Below are 22,205 nucleotides of genomic sequence, written 5' to 3'. Positions count from 1 at the left end.
GTCTCCCTGGCCCCACCGCCCTTCGATGTGAAAGTCCTCCCCCCCCCGCCCCCCGTCCCCTCCTCGCTCACCCTCATCTCCACCTTGTTAATATACCTTCTATATCCCCTTTTCGCCCTTCACTCCTAGCTGCCTCCTGTAGTCCCCGAAGCACCTCATCCCGGTAGAAAGCCTCGGAACAAGTACGATGCCGCACGCCACGGTAACAGCTCAAGCCACAGTAAGACACGTTACATCGGGGGCAGGTATAGCGCGAAGGGACTGTCATGCACAGGGCACACGGGCCACCCCCTATAGGGGAGGACATCCCTTCAAAATTAGGAGCGCGATTATTAACGGCAGGCTCCATTACTCATCAGTCCTTCCTCAAAAGTTTTGTATTAATGGCACAGCTGCTCATGGAATATTGAGCCAGTCACAAACACAGTAGCAAAGCATATTTAATTACGCACAATGACAGCAAATCGGATAGCCGGACAGTGAGCGCTCGCTCTACCACAGCCAATCACAAACGCTTTCAGTTTTATAGTACTCCCCGAGCCACATGGATTGTGTCTTACTCGATCTGAATGGATTGCAGATAGAGGGAAGGCGCGGTTGAGGAGAGGCTTAAGTTGAAGTTGATAACCTGTGACGGCCGCTTCGAAATGCTCTTGATTGCATAAACATATATTAACTAGGAATACAAAGGTTGTACTTCAATGAGCCTTAACTGAGATAGAAACCAATTTGATGTTGGTTATCGTGGGTTTGATGACCGAAAACTGCAAATCTAGCGGCCATTTTAGAATGGGGTACTTCTTGAGCACATTAGCGTAAAGTACTACAAACGTTACTAAATCATTGAAATTACTCTTAAGATCTTAGTTAATAATTGTTAGGTATAACAGTAAATACATTATGTTAAAATAGTAGGTTTCGCCTCATATGTATTACGTAGTGCCGAGCCCTGCCGATAGTACGAACGTTATGCTTTTATGATGTAGACCCGAGAAGTAGGCGTACTTGTATTGCAGCTCATCGGAATACACGACAATTCAAGATGGCGGCCAGGCATGTCACCCGCAGTCAAAGTGTTGACATGAGGTACTGATCAGTGCTAGAATACTAGCTGAGCTGCTTGTTTGATCTTCTAAGCGTTTTGTGGCAGAGGAGGCCACATTTCCCACGTGTGAGCGCAAACAGCTGCTGACCCTCTTGGGCTGAGGACGTTGAACAACCTGTCCCGTGGGATGCCTTCATCGTCCTCCAACGGCACATAAGAGGCTGCAATTGACCGGGGTCCCCACTTTTGGGACGCCCATGTCACCCTCAACACCTCACCCTCAACCCCTCACCCCCTCACCCTCACTCACCCTCACTCACCCTCAACCCCTCACCCTCCCTCACCCACACTCACCCTCACCCACACTCACCCTCAACCCCTCACTCACCCTCAACACCTCACTCACCCTCAACCCCTCACTCACCCTCACCCTCACTCACCCTCAACCCCTCACCTACCCTCACCCTCACTCACCCTCAACACCTCACCCTCACTCACCCTCAACCCCTCACCCTCACTCACACTCAACCCCTCACCCTCAACCCCTCACTCACCCTCAACCCCTCACCCTCAACCCCTCACTCACCCTCACTCTCACTCATCCTCACTCACCCTCAACCACTCACCCTCACTCACCCTCAACCCCTCACCCTCACTCACCCTCAACCCCTCACCTTCACTCACCCTCAACCCCTCACCCTCACTCACCCTCAACCCCTCACCCTCAATCACCCTCAACCCCTCACCCACCTTCACTCACCCTCACCCTCAACCCCTCACCCTCACCCACACTCACCCTCACTCACCCACACTCACCCACACTCACCCTCACTCACCCTCACCCTCACTCACCCCACCCCCACTCACTCACCCTCAACCCCTCACCCTCACTCACCCTCAACCCCTCACCCTCACTCACCCTCAACCCCTCACCCTCACTCACCCTCAACCCCTCACCCTCCCTCACCCTCAACCCCTCACCCTCAATCCCTCACCCTCACCCACACTCACCCACCCTCACTCACCCTCACTCACCCTCACTCACCCTCACTCACCCTCACTCACCCTCACTCACACTCACCCACCCTCACTCACCCTCACACCCACCCTCACCCTCACCCTCACACTCACCCTCACTCACCCTCAACCTCATGCTAAAGATTTACAAAAAAACCCATTAACAATTCTAAAAGCACTAACTCTAATGCTGCGAGACCTATTGCATTTCTAATGCTTGTTTTCCCTTAGACTTTGGTGGGGAAGCGGTCCTTTTCCTCCCGGTCCGTGGCCCCACCCCGTTTAGGCTGAGTTTTTCTGCAGGTTCTCACCGCCCTGGTCACGGGCACTGAGGGTGGGGATTCCTCTGCTATAAATTCCACCTGAGGCTCGGGGTCAGACTCTGCATTTGTCTCCACATCGACCAACAGATCTACACTTTGATAGTGATTTTCATTGTCGAGGAGGTTGGTATCTGGGATGTTCGTGCTGAGGTCTTGCAATGGTATATCAGACGTTTGCATGCTGGTGGAGGGGCTCGCTAAATGTAGGACAGGGGATTGACTCAAGCCTAACGATTGCCTTCTTTCTCTGTTTATTTTATTTACCACTTGAACCATGTAGTTATCCATGGTATTAGGCGTCTCTGAAACTCCATGGACATTTTTCTTTGACATATTCTCAAGTGATATTAAACACTGCAAATCAAAAACAAACTAGTAACAACCAGATAAGTGCGCGCAGAATACGGGCTCGTGATGACAGTTTTTATATAATAGATGGTATAGTCTTACTTCTGGCAGCTTACTTTGGTAGTAGCACGGACAGAGTGGCCGGCCCAGTCCAGTCCCGGCCAGTCTAGGACTGTCTAAGACTGTCCCGCCCTTGTCCCGGGCTTCTCCCGGCACCGACCGCGAGCGTACCGCGATGCAGGTCTTGCCTTAATCCCGCCTGTGGGGGGGCTTGACGGGGAGGCGGCTTCAGGCCCAGGTGAATTGTGGGCGTTGCTGTTCAATGCCCCCTCTCGGTCCACGTCACACCAGCTGCGAGCGTTTCCCGCGAAGCGGGAAACGCGAGAGGTGACAGTACAGGCAGGCGCTAAACAGGCAGCAAAAGTCTGTTCAGTCCCGTGGTTCTCCTTTGCTCGAGACGCCCAAAGGTCCGGTGTCCAGAAGCAACAGGAAGGTCTCCCCTACAAGGCATCAATGAGTGGTGTTACCTGAAAACTATTCTAAAAAATTATTGCTGGAAAAGCCATGTTTTTAAGCCCTTGCGAAACCAAAGAAGATCAGTTTCCAACTTCAGCCTCACAGGCAGAGCATTCCAGGACTTGGTGCCTAAGTGGGAAAATGAGCGGCCACTCATTTAAATCAGCCTAAATCTAGGAACAACAAAATCTCCTTTTCCTGCGGATCTCAAAGTGCGGCTAGGTGTGTAAGCATGAATGAGATTATGAAGATATCTAGGGGCAGAGCCCTGTTTCATCTTGAAGATATAACATAGAGCCTTAAATTTAATTCTGTCCTTAATATCTAGCCAGTGCAAATCGCGAAGGGCTAGGGAGGCGGAAGTTTTCCGGGGAACATTGCGCAATAACCGTGCGGCCGCATTTTGAACAACCTGAAGTTTTTTCACAGTTGTCAAATCGGCACCAAGATACAGGACATTCCCGTAGTCCAGGCGAGATGTTATTAATGCCTGGACCACCGTCCTTTGTTTGGAGACAGGAAGCATCCACAAAATTTTTTGGAGCCATTTTAATGTGGCAAAGCAAATAGAAGCCACCTTAACGGCCTGTTGTCGCATTGTGAGCTTTTCATCGATTAAAAATCTGAGATTGCGAACCTGGGTCACGGGCTTCGGGATAGGACCCATGCTCTCGGGCCAATGTTGGGGGCCCCAGAGATCTTTATCCTTGCCCAGGATCACAATCTCGGTTTTGTCGCCATTTAATTTAAGGAAATTTGTCTGCATCCATCTTGCCACTTGGGACAAGCCCAGTTTAAGAGCCGAAGTATTGTTGCCTTCCCTAGTAGATAGGGAAAAAATAATTTGTGTGTCATCGGCGTACGAAAATAAAGTTGAGCCTGCCACCAAACCTCACAGAACCATACGTTCATCTATCACACCGAGCAGTGTGGTCTCACTACTAAGAGAACCACAGTCCCACACACACCACTATGCTACCACCTTCCACCACTACATTACTCTACTACCACAAAGACTCTATCATCTAATAGCAGCACATGATCAGCCCTTACCACAGACGTGCTACCCCTTTACCCTTGAGTTACCAAATCATAGCAGCAAATGACTTCTACCGCTGCTCTACCATCCCGGTCAGTAGTCTATGGCCCCCACACTGTACTACAACCCCACACCACAGGCAGATTGTGCTTGAGGTATGGCAAGAAAACGAATCACAGCATCTCTATATTACAATACCACAACAACAACACAGTCCAAAACACAACACCAATATCACAATCCTCCAATACAACCACAATAACATCACAAAACATCAAACATAACAGAAAATAACAAAATACAATGAAATAAGGACAGAGTAACACGTCACAGTAGTAACACAACAGAAAACACACAACCTGATGAAAAAACACAAAACAGCACAAACATACAAAGCAATAGACACATTTCAACAAAAATGACAATACAATAGCAGCAACGCAGTATACCAACAAAACCCATTACCACAACACACTGCTACAAAACAAAAAAGTGAACCACTAATACAACACAAGAGCCACACAAGAACACAATAACACAGCAAAACATGCATTGCAAAACAATAACACAAAAACGCAGTTGTATTACATAGTTATGCTGTGTTACGATGTGATATTCTGTGGTGTGTTTTTAGGTCTCGGCCTGCGAAAGACTGCGCCCATGCGCAATCGAGCTGGCGAGACTTAATGAGATAGAGGAACTTTCACTAGCGAGGTTAAGCCCCGCCCCTCTTTTCCATTGGCTGGCGTCCTAAACGGTGGTCAGCCATTGGAGAAGAGGTCCTAGTGACATTCTTCTTTCTCTCTAAGCCCCGTCCTTTTCAGACTGAGTTACTTGACTTACTGCTGGAGTAAAAGGTTTCTAATCTTCTTTATGGGTCCAGATGGCCCCATAAAGAAGATAAGGAACCTTTTACCCCAGCAGGAAGTCGGGGTACCCAGTCTGAAAGGGACGGGCTAAAGCACAAGTTACTACTTGTGTAACGATATATCTGTAAGAGACATTAGTTAGTGATAGATTCCTTACCTTAGAATATCCCCAGGCGTCAGACTGGATCCGGAAAGTTTTGCGTAGCAGTACCCTTGCGCGTCGTCTGCGGCTCCGCGTCCGTCGTGGGCGCCGTGATGACGTCGTCCGAGTACTTAGACGCCGCCTCCGCGTGCTGACGTCAGTTCTTAGCCACAGCTTTTCCGCGTCAGAAGCGCAGAGCCATGACAAAAACCGACACTGGTGCCAAGAAACTAGGGCCCTGAAAGGGGATGACCTTAACCCTAGATATCGGTTCGCAGAGCGGGGAGCATGGGTGGGTCGGTAAGGAATCTATCACTAACTAATGTCTCCTACAGATCTATTGTTACACAAGTAGTAACTTGTGCATCTGAAAGACACGTTAGTGATAGATTCCTTACCTTAGAATAGATACCCCAGCAATACCAGCCCCGTGGTGGTGGGTCAGTGAACCAATAATCACACCAGAAAGTCCTGGAGGACGGAACGGCCGAAGTAGCCGTCCCTCCGGACTTGACTGTCCAGGCAGTAGTGCCTTGCATACGTGTGCAGCGAGGCCCACGTAGCTGCCTGGCAAATGTCCTGCAAGGGCACACCCCGGCCCAAGGCAGTAGTAGTGGCCGTGGCTCGAGTGGAATGAGCCCTTAGCCCAACAGGGGGTTCCTTCTTAGCCAAGGAGTAACACGCCTGGATGCACAAGATAATCCACCGAGAGATGGTCCGCTTGTGCACCGCTTTCCCTTTCTTAGCGCCCGCGTACCCAACAAAGAGTTGATCATCCACCCGGAACTGTTGTGTGCGGCTCAGATAAAATGAGAGCGCACGTTTTGGGTCCAGACGGTGGAGCCTCTCCTCATCTCTCGAGGGGTGCGGAGGCGAAAAGAAGGTGGGCAACGTGATGGATTGCGTAATGTGGAAGGCCGTGACTACCTTGGGAAGGAAGGAGGGCCTTGTCCGCAATACAACCTTGTCCGGATGGACTGAAAGGAAAGGAGGCTTACAAGACAGAGCCTGGAGCTCACTCACTCTCCTGGCAGAGGTGATGGCTACCAGGAAGGCAGTCTTCAAAGAAAGAAGGCGAAGAGGACAGTTGTGAAGTGGCTCAAAGGGAGCGCACATCAGAAACGTTAGAACCAGGTTCAAGTCCCACTGAGGCATCACAAAGGGAACAGGAGGAAAGGTATGAGTGATGCCCTTCAGGAATCGATTTACGATAGGGGACTTGAACAAAGAAGGTTGGACAGGCAGCCTCAGAAAGGCTGAAAGAGCCGAAAGATAGCCCTTGACACAGCCCAGAGCAGAGCCCTGCTGGGCAAGAGAAAGAAGGAAGAGGAGAACCTCAGAGAGAGGGGCATTGAGGGGATCCACAGCCTTTGCTGTGCACCATGCCACAAATCTGTTCCACCTGCAGGCGTATACCGTCTTTGTGGAGGGACGCCTGGCTGCCAGAATGATGTTGCAAACTTCAGGAGGCAAGTCAAATGGCCTCAACTGTCGCCGCTCAATCTCCAAGCATGGAGGTGGAGACTGGACAGGTTCGGGTGGAGGACCGTCCCCTGCTGCTGCGACAGAAGGTCCTCCTGAAGAGGCAGACGAACCGGGGGATCGACTGACATACTGAGTAGCTCGGGATACCAGTACCTTCGTGCCCAGTCCGGAGCCACAAGGATGACTTGTGCCCGGTCGCGCTTGATCTTCTTCAGCATTCTGGGCAGAAGTGGTATAGGCGGAAAGGCGTACAACAGACCGCAGCTCCACTCGCGACGAAAAGCGTCTCCGAGTGAGTGCCGCCTTGGAAATTCCAACGCGCAGCACTGATGACAGTTCACGCTCTCTTCGGTGGCGAATAGATCTAACCAAGGCTCTCCCCATCGCAGAAAGAGGCCTTGCGCCACGTCCGAGTGCAGACGCCATTCGTGATCCATCGAGCACCGACGGCTGAGTTCGTCCGCCCTGGCGTTCAGAGAACCTGCCAGGTGTTGAACCACCAGAGTCACGCCCTGATGTTCCAGCCATTGCCAGAGACGCAGAGCCTCCTGGCAAAGGGTCCACGACCCCACTCCGCCCTGTTTGTTGCAGTACCACATGGCGGTGGTGTTGTCCGTGAACACTTGCACTGTACTCCCTCGGACCGACGGGAGGAATGCCTTCAGTGCCAGACGAATCGCCCGCAGCTCCAACAGATTGATATGGAACCGGGACTCCGCCGGAGACCAGAGTCCTCTGATCTCCGCCTCTCCCAAGTGGCCTCCCCAGGCCATGAGGGACGCATCCGTCACAACTACGTGCTCCGGTTGGGGAAGGGAGAGGGATCTGCCGTTGACCCAATCGCGGTCCGTGAGCCACCACTGCAGCTGTCTCGCAGTGCCCTCCGAGATCAGGACATGGTCTGACAGGTTGCCCCGGTGCTGGGCCCTCTGAAACTTCAGGTCCCACTGCAGAGCCCGCATATACCACCGAGCGTGATGCACCAGAAGGATGCAGGAGGCCATCAGCCCCAGAAGCCGCAGCGTCAACCTCACCGAAACTCGGGATAACGGCCCGAAGATCGGAATCAGAGCCTGTATATCCCGAACCCGCTGTTCGGGCGGGTAAACCCGAAACTGCGCTGAGTCGAGAACCGCTCCGATGAAAAGGAGCTTCAGAGAGGGGCACAGGTGTGACTTCGGCACATTGATGGAAAATCTCAGCTGGTGCAGGAGATCCGCCGTAGTCTGGAGGTGGCTGACGACTGCCTGGGGCGAGCCCGCCTTCAACAACCAGTCGTCTAGGTAGGGGAAGACTGAGACCCCCAAACTGCGCAGATGAGCTGCGACCACCGCCATCACTTTTGTGAACACCCGTGGGGCGCTTGTAAGGCCGAAGGGGAGCACCGTAAACTGAAAGTGCTCGAGGCCTACCGTGAACCGCAGGTAACGCCGGTGGGCCGGAAGGACGGGGATGTGGAAATATGCGTCCTGCAAGTCCAACGCTACCATCCAGTCTCCTGGGTCTAGGGCAGTCAAGACCTGAGCCAGTGTCAGCATTTTGAACTTCTCCTTCCGGAGGAAGCCGTTGACGTTCCTCAGATCCAAGATAGGGCGTAGGCCCCCTTTGCCCTTCTTGGGTACCAGTGTTGCGTGCTTATCTAGGTTCCTGATCGATACTGTGACCTTATGCCCCTATTCGGCTATAAATCCATTTATTCCCTATATTGGCATAACCGTTCAAGTGCGATTTTCTGAAAAGTCATCTCTGGCCTCACACGAACAGAGCCACATTCCAGCATGACTCTCTGCTACTTCCTTTGCGACCAATTAGTGCAATGACAGTGCAGCAGTCACTATCTGATATTCCTAGATAACACTCCGAGTTCTTCAACAAGATAAAAACTTAGCAAACCTGGAAATCCCCGCTTGCTATGTTTTGATTAGTAATGGAACTCTAATGAGCAACTGATAACTGTCACTTCCTAGTGACATCTTTAATTGACGTCTTATGTCCAGCAAACTTGCGTCAAACCCGGCACCTGTCAGGTATAAATATTACCAACGTTGCCTTAAGCAATGAGAGAGATACGAGCTGCGAGTTCGTTCCCTGTTGCTGATGCCAGCTGCCTGCATGACCCTGTGTTGGTAAAAACTAGCACTCTGTCGCTGCAGCCTGCTATCCTGTGGTGGTGAAGCTGCTGATTACCATTATCGCCGCTACAGCGCGAACTATGGTGCAGTACGCTTGAGGAGCCGAGCAGCCGTCCTCTGCGAAGACATCCAGCCGATTCCAGCTGCCCGCGGACGCTGTCACCCCTCCTTCCTCGACGCGCTGAGAGAAGCCGCTGCATTTCTCGTGCAGAGAAATCCAGTCCCGGCGCTTCCGGTTTACCCTCGCGGGTGACTGGGATATCGAGAGAGACCCCTGAAGGAGATACCAATCCTCCATCATTCTATTCAGAGGTATGGTGTTGACTAAACCCTTAGACGAGAATTCTTGAAACAAACCTTGGCAAAACCAACTTAACTTAAGCTACTTACTTACTCCCCTTCTCACGTGTTAGGCTTAGGTCAGGCACACTGGGGTAGGCTTAGTTAGAAGCACCAGTTGAGTATGTTAGCCTAATGTATATATGACTGTATATATGTTTTATTACTTTTAAACCATTGTATGGCTAAGAAACCATATCAATGCTTTTACAGTTCTATTTCGCAATACCTATCTTACTGTACGTACTTTTTATAATAACAGTTATTGCAATTGTGGCAATACATTTCTCTTGTACGAGAAGAAAGACTGTTCAATAAATGTTAACCCTTTATTGATACACGCCCGTCTCTCTATTCTCTACATACTGTGAAAGTAAACTGCACTAGACTGACTGAGTGAAATCTATGTCTATTGTTTCACACGACCCTAGAGATCGACTCTTGATCTGAGGAGCAAAGTTGTCATGTTGCACGGTTGTTGGAAAACTGAATCCCTTCTTGTCTGTGCCAAGGAAGCTGATCACTTCCTATGCAGAGAAGAAAGTTTCCAGTGACCTCTGAGCTAGTTGGTAACACAACCCAATTAAGTTTAGCATAGTCAGTGGAGGCCTGGAATATCCGCAGTTCCACGTCGATACTACTGTATGTTATTCCAATGCGCAGGGCCTAGTGGGAAACTAGGAACTACACTACATGGCGCCCAAACGTTTGGTAAGGCGATAAACTAACGCAAGACTTATAGAGTAACTCAGTCGTGCATATTTCACAGACCCCTTTCTCCCGTAAATACTCCAATAGACGTCTGGAGTGGGTGAAAGGTTAAAATCCGCCCGACCTTAGTAGGAAGAGATTCCTATGTAAAGCTCTGGTTTATTCAACGTTGAAGGATACAGTGTTCCAAAATATTGTGCACCTAATCTTTGTCTCCTTGGAGACCTACTCTGCAAAAACTGCATTTTTAAAATGTCAGACAATGAAGAAGCAGCTAGGCTGGCTTCCATACTAATAGAGGAGGACTCGAGTCTCCTACAGGCAGACCCGGATGCTATTATCATCCCGGTCCAGTTAAGAAGATCTATAACTTTAAAACTTATAGAAAACGGACTGACACCTCAAGGTGGTACAGTAATTTTCGTGATAGAGGCTCACGAATATCGGCAGACAGAGGTATTCTATTCATGGATAAACTTTCCAGCGGTAAACGCTATAACACAGGAGTTTCACTATTACAAAATAGAGGAACCTCCGGGAGAGTACGCTCCTTTCGAGGAGATTGAAATCCCACTTAAATTTCAAGAGCACCTGCTCTGGTTTAATGGCGCCCTAAAACACACTGATCAAATAACTAGGCTCGGTCCACTAGGTAGACCAGGAGCCACGTGGCCGGTTTTAGCCAGCTACACACCACATCCTGACATTGCAAGAATGTCTAGAGAAGAGCTGTTAGCACAGCTAAACACATTAATAAAAATACATAGGCAATTAGTCCAATATGTAATACGGACTGCAACAGTCCAGCCAGCTGTTAATTCACACCAGCTGACCCCTCACCAGGGGAACACAAATAAAATTACACCACAGAACATACAGTCATGTCTTGGTAAAACACCCGTAAAACGGGAACAAATTCCTTTCTGGTTAGCCCAGAAAATCACTCAAATAGAGGCAGTATTTCCTGATACTACCCCTATTGAGAAACACAGAATCTTGACCATCTGCCTTCCTATGGGAATCGCACCACACGTGGTGGACTGTGACACTTGGGGTACAGTCTTTGCTTCCATTTACACAAAAACACACGGTGTTCCGTCTATGGCGGTAATACCAGAAGTGCTAAAACAGATTCAAAATGAATTCGGTCCAGAGCCCACTTTAAATCTAGGTATGAAATTACTGAAAGACTTCAAGCAGGTCACGGCTATATTATTAGCCAACATCAAGGGAGAAGCAGCATCTGTGGCGATTCGCCAGAAGTTGAAGGAAACAGATATAAAAGATCCTGTTGAGCTTGCAAAAATCATAGAAAAATGCTATGAAGAATTCGGTAGAGACAGCTTGGGTGGGAAACCAGTTAAGCCCCAACTGCTCGAAAATCCTGAAAAATTATTTATTAAAAATAATTTAAACACTCCTAAAAAGAGCTGGGATGGAAATTAACAATCCACTCCCAAGGAAAAAGTTTTCCAGTCCAGAGGAAGGTCTCCTCGACGGAGGGAAAGAACTCCGACTCGAGAACGCCAGTCTCCCCAACGGGAGCCCTCTGAGAAAAGATATAACCTTAGAAATAGGGATAATCTAAAAAAACCTGATAGATATCAAAGTATTGATACACGTCCCTCTCGATCTCTTCCACAGAATTCGGAAAGAAGAGGACGGTCAGACCCAGGAGAGCACACCAAGTCCAAAGACAAGGAACCTGCTCAAAATAAGAAATCTCAATTTCAGAAAAAGAAGGTAGCCAGTATTAGAGTAATCAACCATGCCGAGAATACTGAGGACACAGTTGAAAAACGGGGAGTGGGCATTGACAATGTTGGACAGTGCAGCAGAAATCAGTATAGCGCGCAAGATCTTGATGAGTCATCTGGAGACAGTGGACACGAATGAATACATTCAGGTTGAAACTGCCGACGCCAGACTTAGCGAGCCCCATAAAATATACGAAATAACATTGCGTATAGAGGGTGATAAGACTAGGAAAATTAAGGGTCTATTTTGGGATAAGCTCTCAAAAGGCTATGATATTCTGTTAGCTGAAAAAGATTGGCCCCCGGAGTTTGTCAGGGAGTGCCCTTGTGGCGAAGAAGTGATTATGCCTGCCTTCTCGAATCACATTCCGATTCATAAAAAATATACATATGCAAGGAAATGGGCAGTGGCCCAGGCACCTGCATTGTATAAAAATCATGTAGGATGGGATGAGGATTCACCACCTCACAAAATCCAATTAAAAAGTGAACCAACTGCCCAACGGCAGTATCCCATAAAGCAAGAAGCTAAAAAACAAGTCAGGGAGATCTTAGATCAACTTGAATACCAGGGGGTGATTGAAACATGCACCTCTCAAATGAACAATCCTTTGTTTCCTGTCTCCAAGCCAGACAATTCATATCGTCTAGTTTTGGACTACAGACACCTTAATACATGTTGCAAAACTTTTGCAGTACAAAACTCGCATAGTGCAGCCCTAATGAATAACATAGTTAGGAAAAAATACAAAACGACATTAGACATTTCCAATGGTTTCTTTTGTCAAAACATTGCACCGGAAAGCAGATATTTGACCGCTTTCTCCGCATTTGGGTCACAGAAAAAATTCTGTCGACTCCCACAGGGGTTCAAGAACAGCCCAGGACTACTCTCAGCTAGGGTAACAGAGTTACTACAAATCTATGATGATGAAGCATTATCTTACGTAGATGATATTTATCTCACAGACGACGACTTGGATACTCACTTGAAAAGAGTGAACACCATTATACTTGGGTTCGCAGCAGAGGGTTACAAATTCAACTTTAAAAAGTCCCGAATTGCCCATCTGACAGTACTATTTTTAGGGTACGAATTATCAAGTGAAGGGAAAAGCCTAGCGGACAACTTCTTAGAGAAGTGCGCTGTACTCCAAGCTCCAAAAACGCTGAAGAATTTACAATCAATACTAGGTTTTCTGAATTTCGGAAGAACTTATTCTAAATTACGCAGAGAGGGTTAAACCGCTCTATGAACTAATTAAACCTGATTTAAAACAAATCAATTGGACTCAAAAACACACAGAGATTTTGAGATCACTGCAAACAGACATGTTAGCAAAAACTAAATTAGATACACGTGACAACACACGTGATCTTGTAATCCGAGTCATCCCAGGAAGATGCGGATTCACATACCTAACCTCTAATGAGGGAGAAAAGGTACCAATAGCTTACAAATCACATTTGTACACAAAGGCTGAAATAAAATTCAGTTCAACGGAGAAAATTCTAACTGCGGTTCAGACTGCTGTAGCGAAAGAAAGGCCCCTAGCACAAGGTAAACGAATAATAATCGTAACACCCATACCGGCTTTAGAAGCGGTAACTAAAGCAAGCATTCCTAATGCGAAAGCCTTATTTATTTATTTATTTATTTATTATAAAGTTTTGTATAGCGCGAACAAGACCCGTGGGTATCAGAGCGCTTAACATGAGGTAGGAAAAAGGAAACAAGGTTACATATGTATACATCGTTAGCAAGCAATCGCAGTGAGGTAGATGACATATAAATTCGTAACACAAGTGACGATAGCAAAAGTAAGTATGCTATGATTAAATAAAATACAGGACATGTATATATAACCAATATGAGGTAGCCCGGTATAGGTTCATGTATGAGGTAGCACGGTATAGGTTCATGAAAGATATTGTTCTTCTGTTCAATTAAATCTCCATTCCTGTTGGCTATTGGGTTGTTCCCGTATCCTAGGATACATATTCCATTATAGTATTGTCTGAGCCTTCTATTTTGATGGCGTACATGATCTGTACTAAGGCAGTATTATAGCAAATCCATGATCCGTGATCTTCATTAAGTAATGTATCTATTCATCAGCAGGCTCTTCACTTCCCGTTTGAATGTTACCAGATTCTGGATCTTCCTGATGTTTGGAGGAAGTGAGTTCCATATTCTGGGGGCCGCTCCTGAGAACGCTCTGTCATAAGTTTTTTTCTTTCGGAAGAATGCTGGTCGTAGTAGCAGCTCCCCAGCACTCCTAGATGTTCGGTTGCCACCGGACAACTGAATTTTCTTTGCTAGATATCTTGGGGTGTTGTCGTGTAATGCTTTATGTGTGATACATGCTAACTTCATTTGTATTCTTGCTTCATAAGGTAGCCAGTTTAATGCTTTTAGGTGTGGGGATATATGGTCATATTTCCTAGTTCCGGTGATAAGTCTTGCTGCAGCGTTAAGGCAGGCTTTTAGTGGTCCTGTGGACATTTTTGGTAATCCAGCCAAGGTGGTGCATCCATATTCAATCCTTGAGACAACTAAGGATTGGATTGCCAATTTGAGGTCTGACTCTGTGATGAAAGGTTTCAATTTTCTTAGGTAGTTCAAGTGAAATCGGGCACTTTTCGCCATTGAGTTAATGTGGGCTTTCATGTCTAGATTCTCATCTAAGATGATTCCTAGTGATTTGGCTGAGTTGACAAGGGTAGGGGTACAGTTTAGCGCAGTCACGACTTTCATCCATTCCATTATTTCTGTATCCCTCTTTGGTGGAGAGATTAATAGGAACTCTGTTTTATGTGCATTCAGCTTCAGGTGGTTTGCCATTAACCATTGAAGTGCCATTTTTAGTGTCTCATTTATTAATTCCAATTCTTTTATGGATCCGATCTTTACGTATATTTGCGTGTCGTCTGCATACATGTGATAGGATATTTGAGATTTTTGTAGAATTTCTGTGAGTGGCTCGACGTATAGGTTAAACAGATCTGGGGATAATGTCGATCCTTGAGGGACTCCAATTGTGGTAGGGCACGGAGGGGAGATTGATTGGTTAACCAGGAAGCGCTGTGTTCTATTCTGTAAAAAGGACTCGAACCATTTCAGCACTGTTCCTGATATTCCCATCCTGTCCCGTAGCCTGGCCAGTAATGCTTCATGATTTACCGTATCAAATGCCGATGACAAGTCCAGGAGGATCAGTAAGCATGCTTGATTTTGGTCAAGGGCCTGTAATGCGTCATCAGTAATGTGGAGAATCGCTGTTTCAGTGCTGTGCCCTGCTCTGAATCCTGATTGGCATTCATCTAACAGGGAGAATTTGTTGATGTGTTGGCACAATTGGTTCTGCACACATTTCTCAGTCAACTTGGCCAGTAAAGGGATGTTGGTCACTGGGCGAAAGTTATTTGGATCTGATGTATCTGCTGTGGGTTTTTTGATTATGGGAACGACTTGACCTGTTTTTAGGCAGTCTGGAAGGATCCCTTTTGACAGTGACGCATTTACTATTTCGGTCCATATTGGAATCAAGATGTGATTGATTTCTTTTACGCATTTTGCCGGTAGAGGGTCTTGGTGGTGGTTGTTAGGTTTGATTCCTGAGAGCGCCTTGGCAATCATGTGTTGGTCGTATAGTTCAAATGTTTCCCAGCTTGCCTTGTTTTTTGCCTTAGTGCAATCTGTTGTAGAGTTGGCATTGTTAGTAGCCCTAGGTTCGTTGGGAAGGTTTAATGCGGAGTCTTTAAGCTCTATTTCGAGTGCTTTGGCCTTTTCCATGAAAAATGTGGAGAAATCATCACAGCTTAGAGATGTTTTTGAATGTTCTTGCACTGTTTTGGCTAGTTTGTTTGATTGCTCCTTTAGGATTTCAAATAGTTTTCGTGGCCTGTTTTTGGCATTATCCAGTTCTTCTCTTATAAATTCCTTTTTTGAGTTGATGATCTTTTTATTATATTGTTTCCTTGTTTTTCTGAGGGCTTCCAGTTCAGGAGTTGATGGGTGTTGCCTCCATTTTCTTTCGGCCATTCTCAATTTGCGTCTATCTTCATTTAGTCTTTCGTTAAACCATGGGTTTTTAGTCTTTTCTGAGATTCGTTTCAATTTTAGTGGCATGGTGTTATTAACGATATTTTCGACAGTTGTTATGTAGTGTTCCGTCAGTTCGTTAACTGTTTCCATATCGTTGGGTGGCTTTAAGTCTCTTTCACAGCTCTTGACCAGTAGTTCCATATTAGTTTCTTTTGTGTCTCGAGTCCATTTTTTGGTCTTGATAGGTTGCCTGGTTCTACCTTTTCTCGTTGCGGGTATCGTGAAAGTTATGGCGTGATGATCCGACCAGTCACATGGAGTTATGGAGTGGATTGTTGCAGCTTTGTTTCTTGAGATTATCCAGTCTAACGTCCCTCCTTTCGAATGTGTGGGCAGTGTGCACGCTTGATTGAGGTTTAGTTCAGTGAGGAAACCTTTAAGCATGTTGACCAGTTTGTCATTGCAGTTCTCCCAATGCAGGTTGAAGTCGCCTAGGAATATGTTATTGGCAGCGTCATTCGAGTTGGCTGTTATGATCTCCATTAACTCTGCTATAAATTTTGTGTTATCTCCTGGTGGGTGATAGAAAGTATGCAGGTTGCACCATTGAGTGTTGGATGATCTTATGTTAAGACCAAGATACTCACATGATTCCAGCGGGTCGGCCTGAATTTGTTTAACCTCTATGTCAGATCGATGAATGCATGCTATCCCTCCCCCTAGCTTTCCGTGTCTATCCAGTCTGAGAACGTTGAATTGCGGTGGTATCAATAGATCCATGGTTGGGGATGAGGATTCCGTAAGCCAAGTTTCTGTAAGGATTGCCAGGTCGATGTCCTTGTTGAGGATGAGGTCCGCTATGTCCGATGCATGTTTGGTAGCTGACCGGCAGTTGAGTAATAGACAGGATAGGTGTTTTTCTTTTTTACTGGCGATCACATTTTCCGCTTCGTTTGGTGTTAGCTGTATGTGCTGTAAATTGTGGGGGTTGGAAGTTCTCTCGTTTTTCTTCACTGTTCTGTTAACGTCTAGCGGGACTGTTTGGATTCTCTCTTCCTCCTTGTGGTCCGATAGGTCATATGTTCGGATTAAGGCCAACGTTTCCTCTTTAGATAGTGATTTCGTCCTGTCTGGTCGGTTGTCTCTCTGTATTAAACGCATGTTCGCCTCGATGCTCTTTCTGTGTGAGGACTGTACAAGATTTTGGATATCCGTGACTTTGGCGTGAATGTTCTCCGTCCTCTCTTCGATTTTTTCTATCGCCTGTACGGTATTCATAGTGGCTTGTGTTAGCTTGCTCACAAGTTTCTGAAGCTTAATAAAGTCCTTCTTGTTCTGGTGGGGTTTCTTTGGGGCGGCCGATCTGTACATCCGCTCAATTCTTCTCATTTTTGGCACGAATCTTCGTTGCGCTGCCATTTTCTTTATCTTCTCTTTTTGATTGTCTATTCAGTCTCCATTCGGTGCGTCGCTGATGCTGGATATGTTCTGAATTGGTAGGATCGTGTTAGAGGTTGAGGGTCTGTGCGCCGCTGGTGTTGTTGGGGGTAAGCAAGCTTACAGTGCTGCGTGCGCGATTGTTAAAGGTCGCTGGCACAAAGGAAAATTGAGACCATTGGTCACTAAAACACAATCTCTAGGAGATTGCTCGGCTCAACGAGCTGAATTAGTAGCATTTAAGATGGCGCTAGAAAATACCGATCGCGAATTCCCCACACTAATAGTGTGCGATTCTTTTTATTGCGTACAATCTTATAATGAATACTTGAAGAATTGGGTGGAAAATGGTTTCAAAGATGCAAAAGGTGGCACAATAAAGCATAAAATGCTTTGGGAACAGGTAGTTCTTTTACAAAAAGAACTACAAAAGACTCACGTGATACATACACTGAGTCATCAACGTGATGGCGTTCACGTTGCAGGGAATTCATTGGCTGATGAAGCCGCGAAGGCAGCTGTGCAAACGGCTTCCGTAGCTGCGATAACTCGGTCACAAACAAAAATAGACAGCGATGTTCTACAAGCTGTCAGTGCGTCAGTAAAAAATGATAAGAAAACACTCCCAAAAGGCTTTCCTGAAAAGTACTTGTACTTAACGGATACAAATAATGTTCCTTTTGCTCGAATCCCTGGAGTGGGGGATAGAGTAATTCCAAACAGGGAACACAGACTAGGACTAATCAAAGCGGCACACGAAGGGCTTGCTTCTGCACACGCTGGCATTTCCGCAACAATATCACTATTAAAACAGAGATATTGGTGGCCTCGCTTGAGAATACAAACTAAAAAGTATGTATTAGAATGCGACATATGCCAAAGGATAAAAGTATCAACAGTGAAACGACCAGCGCAGACACCCCTTCTCATCTCGGATAAACCATTTGCATGCGTTTACCTGGACCACTGTGGTCCCCTACAAATGGACGGTAACTATAGATATATCATGGTAGCAGTGGATTCCTGTACGAGGTTCATATGGATGTGGCCCCAGCGCTCGGCTGACGCTAGAACGGTTATAAAAGATTTGCGAGTCTTTATCGGCACATACGCAATTACCACGTTCCATTCGGACCAGGGTCCTGCTTTCAGCTCTCGAGCTTATAGGGAGGCCATGGCTAGCATGGGAATTGGGTTGCGGTATTCTTGTCCGTCGCACCCCGAAGGGAATAGTGTGGTAGAAAGAAAAAACCGTGACATAAAGCAATCTATAACAGCGAAGGTATTAGGTTCAGGCGCTGGGTGGGTCAAACATTTAATAAGTGTCCAGACTAGTCTTAACAACATGCCAAGAAATTCTCTAAAAGGTTTCAGCCCATACGAACTATTGTTCGGAATTAGAATGAGCGTTCAGGACCTCGATAGTCAGATGTCAGTGGTACAAGAAGAAACAACGCACTTTGATGTAAAAGATCGTTTGGCTGTTTTACAGGAACTGAATGAAACAAGAAAATCATTAAGCAACATAAAGTTAAAGCAACAGCCAAGTACCACTGACGAGGCACCACCCGCAACAGCCCCAGCAAGGCCTGTCTGGATTCCAAAGATTGGGGATCTAGTCAGAGAAAAGATCGCGGTGAAGAAGGAATTTGGGCCTTCTTACAGAAAAGCAGTACCTGTCTTAGCAGTCACCGGAACAAGATCAGTTGTGCTACCGCCCCTTGCTGGTAAAAAGGAGAACAGAGTCGTGTCTATCGATCTGGTAAAACCACAAGCATGTGGCCTATAATCAACAGTAGGCCCAGTGGACTCCCAAGAAACAACAGAATACCCAAACTTGCAACAATCCAAGAGGTTCAAACTGAAAGACTAATCACATTCGATCAGCCTGCAGTGCACAATGAAGGACTATGCAATAATGCTATGGAACTCGTGCCTCTTGAAACACAGATTGAAACAGTTCGTCAAGAAACAACACCAGTCTACAATGATGTGGCATCAGAAAGTGCTACCGAGAGACAGATTGAAAGAACCATCCCATCAATTGACAGAACTGCCTCTGGTTATTTCATCAACTTCGACAACTTCTCTGAAGATTTAAATGACCCCGAAGTGATGCCAGAAACAAAAAAGTATTCTAAAGAAAATACAACAGGACTCCTTCAACAAATCAAAGAACTATATCTGGATTCACCGTTGATTGAGCATTGGATTATCTCAGGGGTATTCATACTCCTACTATGCCTAATTTTAGTTTTAATTTTAGGAAAGTTTATTACAATTGAATGGACACAGCAAGTCAGAACATCAACCTAGTCCTGAAACCACACAGATCATCCCACGTGAAGAAAAGAGAACTGTCAACAGTAAATGTCACAGCAATTCCAATACCTGGTGGGGTAGTATGGGAGAAAACAGACTATGAGATCTATGGTCCGGTCGAAATCCTGAAGTATCCTCATCAACTAAAGGTTTCCTTAAGTGACTTTGTGACACCAAGTACATTCTCTGATGATTGGGACTTTAACAGTATTAATGACATGATGTCTGATTTAGTAATGTCAGCTAGATTCACAGATCATGATTATTTACAAGGTTCATCTAGTTATGAGCAGTTATTCTGTTACACCCACTATGGGGATCATTACTTGCATAAATCTACACAGCCTAGAAATGTTTTTATGTATAATCAATGGGAACATTGTGCTACACCACCTAAAAGCAGTTCTAAAGCATTTTTTGAGAAATTCAAATACTTCTCAGGGTTTAACACCAGTAATGCAGAAACGTTTTATCATAAACTGTTAGATAAAACAGGAATGAAAACAATGCTGACAAATTCTAAATTGATATATTCAGAAGCATTTTATGACAAAATGATGACATTTGGTTTTGATTATTGGAAAAATAATATTGAAACGAAAACAATTTGGGGTACAAAAGATTGGCAGGTGCAAGGCATGGAAGCACTATTTAGAACCTGCATGATACCTGAACAAATGTTGTTTTTAAATGACACAATACACCAAACATCTTGTCTTGGCCTAGCTAAGATCAAAGACCTTAAAACACCGTCTATACCAAAGCCAATACCTGAAAATACAACCACAGATATTGAGTTAGACGTGTCACACATTTTAAATTTCAACAGAACACATCCTGATTGGAAAAAGTGGTTAATCTGGCCTACAGACACAAATAGCTGTCAAGATAGGTTCCTGAATAAAACACAGGGGTTAAAAATGACCAGATTAGACCCTAGATATTCCCAGAGACAACATCCAGGGATTATAACAACATACAGTGTAGGGAAACTCTGCCTAGAATGGCTAACTACATCCACACTGGCTGAAATTAAGCAACACTTGTCTTTATTAAAAGATGGTGCTGATTTGCGCGACTTCATTCTTGGACCACGCAAACAGCGTCAAAAGCGTTTCATAGCGACCAGTATCTATGCTGCTTACAACGAGGCTTGGAAAGTAAAGCAAATTGAAACTGCTGAAAAAATACGAGAAATTGATCGTATTAATTTGGAGAAATCACTTTCTGTAGTAGACAATGGGTTAATGACTCTGTCTTCCAGAATATATTCTTTGGACAATATTGTATCCTCTGCCTTTGATGTGATAGACAGAGATTTGCTAATGTTACAACATGGCCAATCTCAATTACGTTCTATTATAGAATTAGGCTGGACGCTGCAAAATCTTCGTTCAGGCTATGTGCCTTGGCGTTTAATCAACACGACGTCATTATTTTCCAGTTTTAACCTTACTGATAAACAGATCAGTTTGGCACAGAAAGGAGCAGACTATACAATCCTGAGCATCGAAAAACTCGAGAGATTACCATTGACAATGTCAGAGAGTCCTGTCATTGAATGGATAATACACGGAATTATCACAATTCCGATAACAACTTTCCGATTTAAAAAGTGCCTTGAGTACATACCTGCTGGCCAATATGAACAATTGGGTAAGGGATATGTAAAATCCGAATGGAAATTACCATACACTCATTCTTGCTATAGTGACAGCGACAAAAATGTATTTCTTAGTGGTAACAGCTGTAAACACTCACTAAGCGGTATACTTTTGTGTCAGGGTATTAATTTACACGGAGCATGTGATGGAAATTCAAACAACCTCTCATGCCACCAGCTAGTCACACCTGCAACTCAGATAGAGCCCTTCTTTATGCAACTCGCAAACGGGAGTTACATTCTTAGAACGGATCACAGGTGTTGTGGCCTCGCGCCCGGGAAAAGTTATCTAGTACAAGTAACGTCCATGGTCAAATGTTGTATGCAAGCATTGTTCCCGAGCGGGCCTCCAGACATAGTGACTCCTCTCTGGCCTCGTCTGAATCTCTATTCTATACGAATTGATACATTAAGCAAAATGAAATCTGTACTTTTACAGACAACAGTGCCTATAACGTCATCTAAAGAGACGTATGATCTTCTAGTCGCAAGGACGGCTACTGAGGTTCATGACCTTTTATCAACAAATTGCCCCGTGCATTTCGTAGAAATGTTCAGCCAACTCCTTAACATGTCTAGTGCAACAAGCATCCCAGGCATATTTAAGACAGTCTTTACGGGACTGCTAACACCCTTCCAGGCAATTTTGGGAATCTTTCCTAATTTTGTGCACTCCATTTTTGGCGGCATTCCACTATTTTTGGGACTCGTTGCAGGGATTCTATTTTTGACCCTCCTGCTACGTTATGGCAAGCCTCGGCTCAGACATAGCTCCCATGGGAATGGAAGAGACAATCCTAGCAATGCGCTACAGGGACAGGATAACTAACGTCCTTGGATTGGCCAGGCTGAGAGATCTAAACATGACCTGGTTCCTTTCATTCAGACCGATATGGCAAAATTGCATTTTACCTGTGCTACGGTGTATGCTTTGCGGCGATGAATGCGTGTTGGACATCTGTCTTTCACTTCTATCAGCAGTACCAATGGACGTCGATACTTTGCTCAGTCC

General features: G+C 45.8%; 1 protein-coding gene across 2 annotated transcripts in view; it reads right to left on the bottom strand.

Annotated features, from left to right (window-relative positions):
• Positions 1-22,205, bottom strand: part of PRPF31 (pre-mRNA processing factor 31) — a 398,971-nt gene that overhangs the window by 105,777 nt on the left and 270,989 nt on the right. The window lies entirely within an intron of this gene.

The sequence above is a fragment of the Lissotriton vulgaris genome, chromosome 7, assembly GCF_964263255.1.
Source record: "Lissotriton vulgaris chromosome 7, aLisVul1.2, whole genome shotgun sequence".
Lineage (NCBI taxonomy): Eukaryota > Metazoa > Chordata > Amphibia > Caudata > Salamandridae > Lissotriton > Lissotriton vulgaris.
Note: the sequence above shows the minus strand (reverse complement) of the source record. Positions and strands in the feature narration are given on the sequence as shown.